Consider the following 15,562-nt stretch of genomic DNA (forward strand, 5'->3'; position numbering starts at 1 on the left):
GCCCTAGTGACCTGGTTCTTGCGCATGACACTCCGTCTCATGATGGTGAGCAACTGTGCCAAGTTTCATCAAAATCTCTCCATGCATGAAGAAGATATGCTCCAGACGTCACCTGCCGGCCCACCAGGGGCGTTCCCATAATACGTCCAATTTTGGGAGCAAAATTTAAAGAACTTGACTGTTAAAGCCCAAAGGACAGGAACAAAAAAAAAAGAAGAAAATCCAGAAAAAAATTCCAAGTCCACAAAAAAATTCTTACCAGGTAAAGTTATGTCAAAATAGACCTAAAAATTGGAGGTACCATCCATGTTGTACCACAGAAGTGGTCTCGGTTTTTCCCTATGGCAAATAATAAAAAAGTTTCAAAATAAGCTATTTATAGTAACAAAAAAAGGAAGTAATACAAAAAAAATTAACAAGAGCACTGCAATACAGAGCAATATACACAAAGCAAAGTCATATATGACATTTGACCCCCAAGTGTGACCTTGACCTTGAAGCGAGTCATCTAAAACATGCCCTCTGCACGTCGCCTCAGTGTGGTGAACATTTGTGCCAAGTTTCTTTGGAATCCTCCAAGCAGTTCAAGAGTTACAGAGCGGACACGAAACACACTTACATGACCTTTAACCCCTAAGTGTGACCTTGACCTTGAACCTAGTCATCCGAAACAAGCGCTCTGCACGTCGTCTTCATGTGGTGAACATTTGTGTCAAGTTTCTTTGAAATCCTTCAAGGGGTTCAAGAGTTACAGAGCGGACACGAAATTGCTAATGGACGGACAGACAGACGGACACCGGCGTCATAACATAATACGTCCCTTCGGGCGTATAAAAATGTGTAAAAGTGAACAAGTTTTCCAGGTTTCAAATGGTTACCTTTGACAGTTTTTGAGAAAAACAAAATTTAAGTAACGCAGTCAATCAATAATTTGATTTTCTGATAAAAAATAGTAAAAGAATAAACAAAGAATGTGTTAGAATAAACTCTCTTTTGACCTTTGACCGAAGTGTGACCTAAACCAATGTTTATATGGATGCGACTTGTGTGTAACACATCAGAGTGAAGATATGCGACAACAAATTTGAAATTCTCTAAGGGGTCTCAACAACAAGAGCTGTCCGTAAGACAGCGTGCTCCACTATTCGGTGATTTGACAGTAAAATGAATATATGTCTCAACAGGAGACCTCTACTTTAAAAGGAAGATAAATCAAGGTGCATAATTCTGTCAAGAACACATATTAGAGTTATTGGGATTGCTACCACACATGCAGATGATGACGATAAAGTGAAGTCACTATCTTTTAAAGTACCAAAGGTATGTCTATAAACGAAGCTTTCCAAAAAATTTAACATGAAAATAATTCCAAGTATAACAACTTGGTGACCTTGACCTTGGGTATAATGGGCGCACCCCCTGTACATACTTTGTTTGTATGCTGGACAATGTTTATGTAAAGTTACAGAAAGATATAAGCAATAATAACAAAGCTATGACAGGAAAACAAAGGTTGCCGAAAAACTGTAACCTTAAAAATAACCAAAGATGTCACTATAACACCTTGGTGACATTGACCTTGGCGCGTTATATTATTTCAAAGTGTTTGCCGATTTGATCAGTCGTGATCAAATCAACAGATCCTTACTGAAGTATTAACCTGGTGGTACAGCCGGTGTAACATTAAATATTGACCCCATTGATCAAAATTTAATGTTGAAATGTTGGTGGGGCCATTTCTCAATGTTAAAAAAAAGAATCTTTTGATCAAAATTTAATGCTGAAATGTTGATGGGGTCAATTCTCAACGTTGAAAAAGGACCCTTTGATCAAAATTTGATGTTGAAATGTTGACGGGGTCAATTCTCAACGTTGAAAAGGATCTATGGGGTCAATTTTCAATGTGGTCAGTATTTAATGTTACACTGGCGCGTAATAAACCGAATCGAGTCCATTTTTCAACAACTGTTGATTTCTCAGACTTCCAATCAAAAATTCATTGCTTTCCTGTGTAGAAAATACTGGTAACATTATTAAAAAGGTACCATTAGCATTATACACAAACGATCAAGTTTTCTTATTTCAAAGCGTTTGCTGACTTGATCAATTGTGATCAAATATGCTTACTAAAAGGAGACCTCATTCAGTTGCCATGTGATGTTGGCGAGATTTGCTCTATATACCTTTCAAGTTGCCAATCTATTTTTCTTTGGTATAATATACAAGTTTGGAGTCATGCTGTGAAATATTTAAAGAGCGTGAACAGTTTTGACTTGATTGTTCAAAGAATATTAAGTTCTAGATAATTTTTTTTACTAAGATCCTTTATGAATACAGGCCCAGATCTAGTTTAACAATATCAATAATTCAAATCACTACTGTATGTTTTTATTTTATGCCTTCTTTTGGTTCATAAATATCATTCAGAGATCAGGCTATATGATTATCTGTATCGAGCAGTGAACTTGTTCACTTTCTACAGTATATAATCATGGGCCTATATCACCAATACTGGTATTAAACAAAAGCTCATGACGTCAACAAGACCGCTTCAAAGTTCTTTGAGTTATGTAGTTTGAGCAAATTGTCATAGCTCAATTTTGAAAACTGACATACTTTCACACACACTAAAACCCTTGTGAAAACTTAAATCACATGCAAGTCCACATTAAAGACATTACAGTATATCTCCAAATCCTCTGGCTGACCGTCAAATCCTCCCTGCCTGCAGCAGACGCACCCGTCACACCTTTCTGTAATAATATTGAATGTTTTGTTTTAATATAATTCATTAATATTAAGTACTTGTGTAAAACAATGTCAATGATAGAATGATTCTGGAGCAAAGACACATTATTTGTTTAAATTGTTTCTGAAACTTAAATTCATGTTGTAACGTTTCAGTGCCACACAAATCCCGTCGGTGAAAAGCTAGCTCATCACCAAAGGTGATTTAATGTGCATATATACTGTCATTTTACTCCAATGACAATTGACAGGTTTACAAATTTGCATATTAATGCAATTACTTCCCTTTATGCATTCAGTAATCGTTACATTACTTTCCCCTCCGAGAAATCTCGTCCCGAGATTTGGCCTAGGAAATTCATGGGTAAGGCAACTCCAGTCCGGCAGTTGACTTCATCCCACCGCTGCCACCATTTGTAACGTTTCAGTGCCACACAAATCCCGTCGGTGAAAAGCTAGCTCATCACCAAAGGTGATTTAATGTGCATATATACTGTCATTTTACTCCAATGACAATTGACAGGTTTACAAATTTGCATATTAATGCAATTACTTCCCTTTATGCATTCAGTAATCGTTACAATGTTTTAAGCAAAATTTAAGGATGAAGATTTGGTTCTTTAATTTTATATCAGTTCAACCATCCTGAATCCTGCAGTAAAACCTGAATCAAATTATGCTGGTCTTTTTAGTGCACCAAAAACAAAGAAGTAAAGCTGAAGATTATCAAGAGCTCAAGTTACACTTATCTTTAGATACATTTAACTGTAACCTAAGTCAGTTTGACCTTCAAGCAAGTGCTGTTTTAATGTTGTAAATTTTCTGACTTATCCAAAAAGCATCAACACTGAACAATAGAAAAGAAACAGAATTTAAGCCTACCTTAAATTTCAATCCACCTTTTTTGAATGGAGCATGTTTTAAAAACAGCATCCTCAGCTTCTTTTTTTTTTGTTATTGTCTTATGAGTTTTCATAAGAGCATCTGAAAAAAATCATTACAGTGGTGTAAAAGTTGTAATCAAATTGCCGTTATCACAAAAGAGGCATCCACATTAGACGCCATGCTCACATGTTAATTTAAATCTTATATTATATAATGAAACAACAAATGAAATTTAAAACTATCTAAAATAGCTATTTAAATGGATTCCCGATTGATTATGATGTTTTAGATAAAACAACAAATGAGACTGAAAAATGTTTGAAAACATGAGGCCGAGCTGAGCTTTTTCTTTTCTGAATTGTCCTCAAAAAATACCTGTCAGTATGATGATTTATGTTATCAATATTCTAAACATGTTTTTTTTTTTTTTTAATTACCAAGCTACCTATCCTCTTTCTCTGGACATGTTAAAAACAAATTTACTTCACACTTTAACAGTATACAGAGCTTACTCAATATTGACCTGCAGCCAGCATTGGACTGCAGATAGCCAGGTCTTCCAGTTTCTTTTCTCCTCTCATTCCTTTCAGGGAATACAATGACCAAACCTTATTCGATCCGGTAAAAGTCATCATCAGACGACATGTGGTGTCAACATCTTTGCTACCGAATGTGCAATAATATTGGGACTGTAAAAAGGAAACAGAACAACAGTTAAACTATTGTAAATATGTAGGTCCAATCAGTTCTACAGCAATCGTATTGACAAAAGTAGATCGCATTATAAAAACAAGACAGTACTCATTGAATAAACTTTTTATGCCATTAATGATATCAAATGATTCAATTTCAGTCATTAAATCTTTAAAATTTAAATAACTAGAGCTATCACTGAAGGTGATGAATACCTCCATATCATATGGCACCTAAATTGCTTATTTTCTGAAGACACTGACTTTAAAAAGTATCTCAGGTCAAGGTGAAGGTCAAAGTAACATGTAAATGCACGTGTTCCTTGCGCTCATGATGGTGATGTGCATGTAAAATTATTTGAAAATTTAGAGAGCAGTTTAGGAGACATAACTGTAAGTTAAGAATTTAACTTAAGAATTAACATCATGCAAAGCTTGGTATCTACATGCATTTATACCATCTCTTATGTTTCACTTGACATGAGGATCGTACCAATTAAGGTATTCGCCACCTCTCCGTGTGAACTGGCCTGAAGACTGACAAAGAAACATGAGATAGCTTTCAGATTTGAACTGGTTTTACTATGTATGACATACTTGAATATTTACATCATGCAAGTCTTGGTATCTACATGCATTTGTACCCCCTCTCCTAATCTATCCTACTTGGCACGAGGATCGTAACATTTAAGGTATTCGCCACCTCTCCATGTAAACAGGCCTGAGGATTGACAAAGAAACACGAGATTTGAACTGGTTTTTACTACGTATGACAAACTTAGGTATTTACATCCTGCAAGTCTTGGTATCTACATGCATTTGTACCACCTCTCCTGTCCTACTTGGCATGAGGATCGAACCATTTAAGGTATTTGCCACCTCTCCATGTAAACAGGCCTGAGGATTGACAAAGAAACATGAGATAGCTTTCAGATTTGAATTGAATTGGTTTTTTTAACCTATACTGTGTTGGTGTGCCGCAAAACCCAAATAAATTAATTAGTTTTACTATATTGTATGAAGTACTTTGTGTATTTACATCATGCAAGCCTTGGTATCTACATGCATTTGTACCACCTCTTCTTAGTTCTACTTTGCACAAGGATCATACCATTTAAGGTACATTGTATTCGCCACCTCTCCATGTAAACAGGCCCGAGGATTGACAAAAGAAACATGTAATAGCTTTCAGGCTTGAATTAGTTTACTATGACATACTAAGTAGTGACTAATCTTGGTATCGACATGCATTTGTACCACCTCTCCTGTCCTATTTAGCATGAAGATCGGACCAGTTAAGGTATTCGCCACCTCTCCTTGTAAACAGGCCTGAGGATTGACAAAGAAACACAAAGTATCTTCCAGATTTGAATTGGTTCTACTATATAGCTTTCAGACTTGAATTAGTTTACTATGACATACTAAGTAGTGACATGCAAATTTTGGTATCTACATGCATTTGTACCACCTCTCCTGTCCTACTTGGCATGAGGATCGGACCAATTAAGGTATTCGCCACCTCTCCATGTAAACAGGCCTGAGGATTGACAAAGAAACAGGAGATATCTTCCAGATTTGAATTGGTTTTACTGTAGCTTTCAGACTTGGAATTAGTTTACAATGACATACTAAGTAGTGACATGCAAATCTTGGTATCTACATGCATTTGTACCACCTCTCCTGTCCTACTTTGCATGAGGATTGGACCAATTAAGGTATTCGCCACCTCTCCATGTAAACAGGCCTGAGGATTGACAAAGAAACACGAGATATCTTCCAGATTTGAATTGGTTTTACTGTACCTTTCAGACTTGGAATTAGTTTACAATGACATACTAAGTAGTGACATACAAATCTTGGTATCTACATGCATTTGTACCACCTCTCCTGTCCTACTTGGCATGAGGATCGGACCAATTAAGGTATTCGCCACCTCTCCATGTAAACAGGCCTGAGGATTGACAAAGAAACACGAGATATCTTCCAGATTTGAATTGGTTTTACTGTACCTTTCAGACTTGGAATTAGTTTACAATGACATACTAAGTAGTGACATGCAAATCTTGGTATCTACATGCATTTGTACCACCTCTCCTGTCCTACTTGGCATGAGGATCGGACCAATTAAGGTATTCGCCACCTCTCCATGTAAACAGGCCTGAGGATTGACAAAGAAACACGAGATATCTTCCAGATTTGAATTGGTTTTACTATAGCTTTCAGACTTGAATTAGTTTACAATGACATACTAAGTAGTGACATGCAAATCTTGGTATCTACATGCATTTGTACCACCTCTCCTGTCCTACTTGGCATGAGGATCGGACCAATTAAGGTATTCGCCACCTCTCCATGTAAACAGGCCTGAGGATTGACAAAGAAACATGAGATATCTTCCAGATTTGAATTGGTTTTACTATGTATGACGTACTTAGGTATTTACATTATAAATGCAAGTCTTGGCATCTACATGCATATTTACCACCTCTCCTGTCCTACTTGGCATTAGGATTGAACCATTTAAGGTATCTGCCACCTTTCCATGTAAACACGTCGGAAATTATCATAACCGAAATACACGCGTATTATATTAATAACTGGTATTTGAAGGGTTTAATGCAGAACTCGTTCGTATATATTATGAATAATAAATCGAAATGGAAAATAAAATACTTGATGAGATAGCTTTCAGACTTTAATTAGTTTACTATGTTTGATGCATCTAGAATTGACATGCAAGTTTCGGTATTTACATGCATTTATATGACCTCTCCTGTCCCACTTGGCATGAGGATCACATACCATTTAAGTTATTCGCCACCTTTCCTTTTAAAAGGCCTGAAGATTTACAAAGAAACCTGACTTAGCTTTCACACTAGAATGAGTTAATAATATGACCTTAGTACTGACATGCAAGTCTTCGTATCTACATGCACGATTAAAAGTAAATCTGTAGTATGTATTCACACAAAGTTTTGTTTGCAGACGAGTATCGAAAGCTATATTTTTTCAGTAAATAACAGGTACCATTACTTATTCATTAGGAAATCTATTACCGGATGGTTAGAAAATACTTGAGGATTTGCTAGCCGTCTGGTAAAGGGATCTCAGAATTGCTTAATCTCAGACTAGGCATTCGGTAACCCAGACGGCTAGACACATCCTTGTGTTAATTTTATTAATTCAATCAGGTTTTCTGAAAATTTATTTTTGTAAGTATGCAGCTTATCTGAAGCTCTGATTAAATACTTATATAGTTAAAAAAATAAATATAATCTGAAAAGTAGATCCCTTGGAAGCACCGAGAACAAAACAATTTTAACAAACAGTTGAGAATTGCAGACTTAGTTTGACTGAGTCTGTTCATGAGCAGTTATGGATAATGCAACACTGCCCACGCCCCCTATCACCGGCTTTTACAAGCAGTATTCAATCTTCAAATCTAAATGAGTTGAAATCAATGATCCCAAAGGACCAGAAAATATATCAACACTGAGAGGAAGTCGGGGCGACTTTTATGGCCGCCACACAGCACTTAACATCCGCTGTTGTGCTGTAAATATAATCTGAAAAGTAGATCCCGTGAAAGCACTGAAAGACTTCGAAACAGAAATTAAATAGTTGCGGACACACTAGTCAAGAGGGCTAAGACGCTTTCCTACGGTGGCGAAGGCCCCTGGTTCGAATCCTGGCTACTCCGACTGCGGTGTGTCCTTGGGCAAGGCACTTTATCACGATTGCCTCAGTCGACCCAGCTGTAAATGGGTACAATGCAAATTGCAGGGGGTGAGGTATAATTGGTTATAACTGTTCTTAATATAGGGTCGCAGAAAAGCTCTAGAGAGCTTATGTTAATTGTTTCACCAAGCAATGGTAAATAAAACTTACCTTTACCTTTACCAGTGCTGAATATTATATGGAAAGTTTCTTGTTTAACAGAAGTGGGTGGGGTATGGCTACAATTTGCATTCGTTTTTTTTTTCTTTACAGAAACTAGACTTTAGGATTTTTACTGAATAAATTTCATGTTGCTGTTAACGAACGCATATGTAGGCAATTTGATCTGCAACAAAATCTTGACTTGGCCCAAATCTTGGGGATAACTTTGCGCCAAAATGAATTCAAGAATAATCTAGAGTATATAAGTATTAATTTATATGTACTTACCTCAGTCTTACGTAAAACACCAGACATATCGATAGTTAATTGAAAGGAGATTTTATTCAGTTGTTCTAATGTGTAACAGTATCACCGAGAGACACCAAAAATACTAAACGGACTTTGTAAACATTCGGCGCGCATGCAGATATTCAGGTGTTAGTACATCCGAATCAACGTTTCTTTTTAAGAAGGAGATACTCAAAGTAAATTTACAAAAAAATATTTATATTCAATGATGTTACAGTACATTCGACAACTTAAATTGAAATAAACGAAATTATAATGGCAAAATATAGATTCGAACCTATCGCTACGAAGTCAGCTTTACATAATGAAATACTACAACAACAACAACAACAACAACAACAAAATATTGACACTAAAAAAGATCTAACCTAATTTATTTCAAGAAACAAGCTTATTTTTCAGAAGTTTGAAGTTCAGGTCATCAGTATTTCTGATGTACCCTCATAAATACATAATTTGCTTAAGCGTAGGTCCCAGGTATGATCGGGCGGGGGTAGGGTGGGGGCAGGGGGCATATTGTCCTTCTAAAAATTGGTCAAAACTGCAGGGTTAAACTTAGAATGCATAAGAAGGTTTTTTTTTTGTGTGATTTTCTGTCAATATTGACAACTTTGAATTTTTGGAAAATGTGAAAAATAAAAAGTGATCCATCTGTATGTAATAATTTCTATGATTTTAATCTATACATGCTTAATGTAATGAGTGAAAAATTTCATTTTAACTTGCAGTTATGATTTAAATTGTAATTTTAACAGATCTCATACAACCAGTCTATGAATTTATACTGAAAAATCTTCAGATTTATGGATTGTAAATATATTTACAGGATATCCATAAAAAAAGAAAATTCTAGACATGCATACAGCATATGCTGTACAAATTACCTATATAACTGGCAATGTTTTGCGGCAGAAGGGAGTGGTGGTGTTGGAGATAAGGTGTCGGCTGCTTACCACGGAGACGTGGGTTTGAACTCTAATAATGGGTCATGGCAGTTAACATCCTCATTAAACGCCATTCAAAGGTTTTCCCAGATTCGGACTCGAAGCTTTATTCTTCACAATCGAGCGAAAAAAAAATAGTATATAAGGGTGTGTGTGTGTGTGTTCGGGTTAAACGCCTTTTTCAACAATTTTTCAGTCATATAAACGACGGTGTCTAGTATATAAGGGAGTAGCAAAGCAGTTCTCGTATGAGGCAGTTGACAGCTGCTGAGCAGGCGACCTCGGTAGCTCTGCAAGTAAGCAGGCTTTTCTAGGCAACTGTCGGTTTTGAATATACTTTCATAACTACTCTTTCACTGAAAATTGGCAACATTGTAAAAACGTTACTATAACGTTACCTCAACAACGTTGTGGTTCAAACTTGAGTAAAACGTTGTGACAACGTTACTTTACAACGTTGCGACAACGTTACAGCACTGTTACGTACACAACGTTGTAGCTCAACGTTTGCACAACGTTGTACTAACGTTGTAGATTTTACAAGATTCAGATAAAAACTCAGTGTGCCTTTTTATAGGGTCTTTTCAGTACATTCACACATTGCTTGCATAGGACTTTCTCCTATACATTTCAAATCATAATTTTGAATAGTTCTCAACGTTGTTACAACGTTGTCACAACGTTGTAAAATAACACAACTAAAATACAACTAAAACACAACGTTGTCTTAACGTTGTGTGTTTGCTGGGTAAATTTTATTCAAAACATTAATTGTTTGCAGAACAAATGAATGTTTGTAACAGCAGATTTTTTTTACATTTTTATTTAAATGGTGACCCCTCACACTTTACACAGGCTTGAGACTGTCTGGCATAAACCAGCTGGTAGTGTTGGCAAAATCTCAGACAGATGGTCCATTTCTTTTGTAACTTCATAGAATTCATAAGTGTATAAAGAATACTTTTTATTGGAGACAATATTTTGACAAAAAGTGATGCAACTTCAGCACTTGAACTAAGTGTATATAAAAAGGTGCAAATTACAGAGTTAAATGAGGTAAATTTTCAGTTTACTTTTTGCTAGATTATCTTTCGTTTTTCATCACTGAAAAAAAATCTTGCCCTCTGCACTGTGACTGTTATTCAAAGTTATTAAATACTTCATTTTGCTGATAAAACCCAGTATATTATGAGCTGGCATAAACTGTAAAGTTAGCTGTTAAAGATGATATTGGTGAAAGATACAATAAGTAAATATTATGTATAAAAAGCAGAGGTTACACAGCAGAAGATGCAAGCAAACCAAACCACCAAAACCACTACACTACTAGGCCGCTTTATACCAGACGTGTTTAGTCTCTACTTGCTGTCACTGAAATTTACTGTGGCTGTTGTAACAGATAAAATAATTTTTGTCGTCCACTTAAATTAAGTAAAACAAGCTTTCTGAATTTTAAAGACTTGCCAGTGTGAGTTACAGTGCCTGAAGCAGTTTATTCACAAGCATGCATGAAAATAATTGTCTGGCATGTACATTTTGACAAAATTTTATTCAATGTTCATCCTGTATAAATGGCTTTTATAGTCTTCAAACATAACAATACATCACAATATTTAATACTGGACACAAACACAAGTAAACAAAACTTGAAATGAAAGTTCATCAAAATAAAAAAAATCTTAAAAAATTCTATTTTATTTTTATTTTTTTCCGAGACGCTCACTTTCAAGCTTTTTATTTTTATTTTTATTCCCTCCTCCCCCTGCTCATTTTTCAAAAATCTCCCGTAAAACGAAAGATAAAAAAACTCTGGCCTGAATAAATTTAATCTGTGATTATTACTGCAAGATTTGTATTTTTGTGATAGTTTGCCACTCTTGTTACAGATTGACGACACTGGTCGGAATGTAGCTCGGGAGCATAAAGGCCTAGCAGACAGGACATTCTGGACAATGACTAGGAAAATAAGAGACAAAACTGTCATCGAGTCGTACTGTTTGGTGGATGAGGCATATATAAGTAACCTAAATCGATCCTTGTTGTTCAACAGAAGTTGCAAGAACTTATCCATGACAACACTAAACAAAGCAATGAAGTCATACCAGTCATTCATAGATGCTGTGCCTGAGGAAAATGTATTGTAGAACCAGAAATTTTTGTTTGCTATCTTCCCAGTAAGTGTCACAGAAATAAACATGTTGTGACAGGACTTTAGTGGTTCAATATTGAAATGAAAATGACAAAAGAATATTGTAAAAAATAAGGAAATCATTTTATGCTACTACATGCAGAGAATAGAAAACGAAAAGGCCAACTTTTTAGCTCACCTGTTGCATAGTGACAGGGCGAGCTTTTGTGATTGCCCGTCGTCCGTCCATCCGTCCAGTTAGCTCTGTTCAGTTTTATTTCCGAGAGTATACATACATAGCTCTGTTCAGTTTAGTTTTGAGTGTGTAAATATAGCTCTGTTCAATTTTATTTTTGAGAGTGTACATATAGCTCTGTTCAGTTTTACTTCCGAGAGTACACATATAGCTCTGTTCAGTTTTATTTTTGAGTGTGTAAATATAGCTCTGTTCAATTTTATTTCCAAGAGTGTAAATAAAGCTCTGGTCAGTTTTATTTCTGAGTGTGTAAATGTAGCTCTGTTCAGTTACATTTTAGAGAGTGTAAATATATCTCTGTTCATAGTTTTATTTCTGAGAGTGTATATAGTTTTATGATGTGTGAGTGTGTTCAGTTGCAAGAAAGAAAATGTTCAGCATTTACTATAGTTCATGTGTGGCCGAGTTGTAATGGTCCATGACATTGGAACACTCGGGTACCCTTTCCTTCAGATGGATGCAGAATTCTTTCATGTGAGGAAGACAAAAGTTTGATGGTTGTACCCAGGTCTTCTTTAGGTCACAACCAGTTAAATAGTTTTCCCTATATATTCTATATAAGACTGACATTTTTTAAAGAGCAACCAAACATAGCTGGACCCATTTCAGAGAACAAATCCTTACCTCATTTTAAAGAGTTATGATAAAACTGATATAAAATGAAGGGAAAAGTAGGGGTCATGTATCTAAGAGAGATTTCTCTGGTCACATTTGCTTACTATAAACTGACATCAAAATCACACTACTGTGACCTGGAAGTACGTAACTCGCACTACAATTGAAATTTACTTCACCAAATACAACCTACTCTCGCATTTTTCCCACCAAAATGTCACAAATACATCCACAATGAAATTTAAACAGAAACTAGCTTTAATTTAGACCTCTGTTGCCATGCCTAGTGAAAATTAGTGTTCAAATACCTGGCAGCCATTACGTGTCTAGACCAGATGTCTCCCAGGCTGGTTCCTTTAGTTTAGTTATGCCTTTATGCACCCATGTAAATTTGAAATGCCACTACTTTGTTGTTTTGCAGGTTGAAACTTTTAACATGTCAAATCAGATGTACTTCATACTTGTTATACATACTTTATGCCGTTGTGATGAAAATATTGTATTGTTTTTGTGTGTTTTGTCTATTATGATTGCAGTAAGTAAACTTTAAAGATTATTTGATAGTTTGTCTTATTTATTACTGTACTGTGAAATCGTGAAATTTCGTGGTTTTGGTCCAAACGGCAATTTCGTGGGGATATGAATTCATGGATTACAACTTTTGAACATAAAGTAAATGGGAATTTTATATGTTCATTGGGATTAAATTTCATGGATTGGCTCAACCACGAAATCCATGAAAATTAGTCCCCCATGAATGTTAATGATTTCACAGTATTTGTATATCATATTGAAGTAACAGTCTTCAGATGTCAGCTTCATGCGTACCAGTCCATCTGTGTTACAACTTTGAATCCAGTCAAACCCCTCAGCTGTCCAACACAGTATCAGTATTGTTTTCCCCAAATCAAAACTTGAAAACTAGCCTTAACATTTGTCCTTTGTTACTTTTTATCCCCTAACAAAAGTCGGAGAGATATAGTTTTGGCATTCGTCCGCCCGTCCGGAGCCATATCTAGATAGTAGTTGTGAATATTTAAATAAAACTTCATATACATGTTCACCACTAAGAGGTTATGCAGCCCATCAAGTTTCAGACAGATTGCCCAAGTAACACCAGAGTTACAGCCCATAGAAGTTTCCAGTGTTAACTATAAAGCCTTTAAGGGTACTATAAATATGGCAATTTCTGTATCAGAACTTTTGATATATTTAACCTAGAACTATGAAACTTGAACAGAATTTAGATCACCATAATGTGGTTGTACACACAATTTCGTTCGGATTTCTTTTGTGAGTTATTGCCCTTTAATTTTATAAAACTTACCATTTGGTAGAATTTCATTAAATTTCTTTCATTCTTTTCAATGAACATTTATTATAAACATGTGAAGTTGTGACCCCACACCTGATCACCCCCTTGCCTTGGTCACACACCCTCCCCCACCCAACCCCCCCCCCCCCCCCCCCCCCCCCCCCCCCACCAAAAAAAGTATAATTTTTTAGCTCACCTGTCACATAGTGACAAGGTGAGCTTTTGTGATCACGCAGCGTCCGTCTGTCTGTCTGTCCGTCCGTAAACTTTTGCTTGTGACCACTCTAGAGGTCACATTTTTTGTGGGATCTTTATGAAAGTTGGTTAGAATGTTCATCTTGATGGTATCTAGGTCAAGTTCGAAACTGGGACACGTGCCTTCAAAAACTAGGTCAGTAGGTCTAAAAATAGAAAAACCTTGTGACCTCTCTAGAGGCCATATATTTCACAAGATCTTCATAAAAATTGGTCAGAATGTTCAACTTGATGATATCTAGGTCAAGTTCGAAACTGGGTCACGTGCCGTCAAAAACTAGGTCAGTAGGTCTAAAAATAGAAAAACCTTGTGACCTCTCTAGAGGCCATATATTTCATAAGATCTTCATGAAAACTGGTCAGAACGTTCATCTTGGTGATATCTAGGTCGAGTTCGAAACTGGGTCATGTGCCTTCAAAAACTAGGTCAGTAGGTCAAATAATAGAAAAACCTTGTGACCTCTCTAAAGGCCATATTTTTCATGGGATAGGTATGAAAGTTGGTCTGAATGTTCATCTTGATGATATCTAGGTTAAGTTTGAAACTGGGTCACGTGCGGTCAAAAACTAGGTCAGTAGGTCTAAAAATAGAAAACCTTGTGACCTCTCTAGAAGCCATATATTTCACGAGATCTTGATGAAAATTGGTCAGAATGTTTACCTTGATGATATCTAAGTCAAGTTTGAAAGTGGGTCACGTGCCTTCAAAAACTAGGTCAGTAGGTCAAATAATAGAAAAACCTTGTGACCTCTCTAGAGGCCATATTTTTCATGGGATCTGTATGAAAGTTGGTCTGAATGTTCATCTTGATGATATCTAGGTCAAGTTCGAAAGTGGGTCATGTGCCATCAAAAACTAGGTCAGTAGGTCTAAAAATAGAAAAACCTTGTGACCTCTCTAGAGGCCATACTTGTGAATGGATCTCCATAAAAATTGGTCAGAATGTTCATCTTGATGATATCTAGGTCAAGTTCGAAACTGGGTCAAGTGCCATCAAAAAGTAGGTCAGTAGGTCAAATAATGAAAAAACCTTGTGACCTCTCGAGGCCATATTTTTCATGGGATCTGTATGAAAGTTGGTCTGAATGTTCATCTTGATGATATATAGGTCAAATTTGAAACTGGGTCAACTGCGATCAAAAACTAGGTCAGTAGGTCTTGAAATAGAAAAACCTTGTGACCTCTCTAGAGGCCATACCCTTGAATGGATCTTCATGAAGATTGGTCAGAATGTTCACCTTGATGATATCAAGGTCAAGTTTGAAACTGGGTTACGTGCCTTAAAAAACTAGGTCAGTAGGTCAAATAATAAAAAAACCTTGTGACCTCTCTAGAGGCCATACTTTTCATGGGATCTGTATGAAAGTTGGTCTGAATGTTTATCTTGATGATATCTAGATCAAGTTTGAAACTGGGTCAACTGCGGTCAAAAACTAGGTCAGTAGGTCTAAAATTATTAAAATCTTTTGACCTCTCTAGAGGCCATATTTTTCAATGGATCTTCATGAAAATTGATCTGAATGTTCACCTTGATG

The 15,562-nt window shown here is 36.1% G+C and overlaps 1 long non-coding RNA gene across 2 annotated transcripts; it reads right to left on the bottom strand.

The window, feature by feature from the left end:
- Window positions 1-422: 422 nt before the first annotated feature.
- Window positions 423-10,200, bottom strand: LOC128558446 (uncharacterized). Of its 2 annotated transcripts, none has more exons than XR_008371613.1 (4): window positions 8,493-10,200; window positions 4,146-4,322; window positions 3,631-3,732; window positions 423-2,753 (listed from the first exon to the last, which is right to left on the bottom strand). It is a non-coding gene; the product is annotated as an uncharacterized LOC128558446 (long non-coding RNA). The 2 variants fall into 2 exon arrangements; XR_008371612.1 differs by lacking the exon at window positions 8,493-10,200 and adding an exon at window positions 4,935-5,589.
- Between the last annotated feature and the right edge of the window lie 5,362 nt (window positions 10,201-15,562).

The sequence above is a fragment of the Mercenaria mercenaria genome, chromosome 7 (genome assembly GCF_021730395.1).
Source record: "Mercenaria mercenaria strain notata chromosome 7, MADL_Memer_1, whole genome shotgun sequence".
NCBI classification, from domain to species: domain Eukaryota; kingdom Metazoa; phylum Mollusca; class Bivalvia; order Venerida; family Veneridae; genus Mercenaria; species Mercenaria mercenaria.